The following is a 1544-nucleotide window of genomic DNA, read 5'->3' as shown; positions in this document are numbered from 1 at the left end:
GGTATTTGAAGAAAAGAAACAAACAATGTGGCAACACAAGGAATCAAAAAAAGGTATCATTACATTTTCTTAACTCCCCAACACTGCTCATGTCTAAAACAACTTCTGTTTAGAAGCAAAACCAATATTTTCTGAATCCTAAAGTAGTTAGAATGGATGACAAAACTGCATGTTTCAGCACTCACATGGTTAAAAGAATCATTTAGAGAGGACTTCATGAAATCAAAATTTCTGTGATGCTTTGTATGTGGATTAGCATACCAAGCAAAATACAAAAGGTAGCTTAATGCCCAGATATATTAAAATCAAGAGCTTAACTTCTAATATCCTCTCTGCGATCAGGTATGGATTTACAAAACATTTTACTGTTGTTATTTTTCCTAGCTAAAACTCACAACTAAGTCCATCAGCCTAAAAGATTGTTGAGTTATATTGGTATGATTTTCAAAATTTATTTTCAACCTACGTAGTGGAATAAGCTAAACTCCAGGGGTATGCAAAAGCTGGAAACTGCTTAGAAGCCGCTAACGTGGGCACATATCAATCAAGGAGCCTGGAATTATAAATACGTAATGGCTATTTAGAAAAAAACTTTAAAAATGATTGAATCTCTTGCTGACCTAAACGGATGTGAATTAACACTTCTGCCTCACAGCAGGAAGATAACTACTAATATTTACCTAGCGTCTCCTAAATGCAAGACTTGTGGTAAATGCATTTTATATATTATCTCATTTAGTTTCCACAAAAAACCTTGTGAAGCAAGTAATACTGTATTTATGTTCTAGCCAGATGATGGAACTTCCAGATGATGGAACTGAGATTAAGAATTTAAATAATGGTCCGCAAGCATGTGCTGATAAGTATCAGAGCCAAGATTCAACTCTGAGTCTGTCCCTTCCCACTACCCTATTCCATGTCAGGTGATATAGAGAATCGTATCTCTTCTCTCTGTGCCATTTGCAAGTATGAAAGGTTTGGAAGGCAATGAAAAGAATTCCAAATTTAGGTACATTAGTTCCTTTGATCAATGATTTTTAACAACATACTCTCTGCCAAGCCTGGTGATGGAAAACGCGATAGTGAAGGAAGCATACATGGGCCTTGCTCTCACGGGGTGTGTAGTCTGTATTATTTTAGATTTTGAGCCTGAGCCTTCCCCAAACACTTCAAAACTGAAAAGAAACTCCACATAAATTGAGACTCTACACAGTGAGTCAGATATGACTATTCTGTCACGTATTGGCTGGTGACATACACTCAATAGTAAATACACTGAGCCCAGTTGTGTCATCTATAAAACAGAGAAAACAAAAATTGTACTATCGACTTCAGGTGGTATCATGACAAATAAATAACATAATGCATGTGAAATTGTCACAAACATTTAAAGATAAATTCATATGTACATATTTATCTACATACATAAAAGGATCTCTTCATTCTGCTTATTAAGACAAAGACATCATATGTTTAGCTTATAAAAATAACGATGAGGCCGGGCGCGGTGGCTCACGCCTGTAATCCTAGCTCTCTGGGAGGCC

Source organism: Propithecus coquereli, unplaced genomic scaffold, assembly GCF_000956105.1.
Source record: "Propithecus coquereli isolate 6110/MARCELLA unplaced genomic scaffold, Pcoq_1.0 Scaffold17, whole genome shotgun sequence".
NCBI lineage: Eukaryota > Metazoa > Chordata > Mammalia > Primates > Indriidae > Propithecus > Propithecus coquereli.
This window is presented reverse-complemented; position numbering follows the sequence as displayed.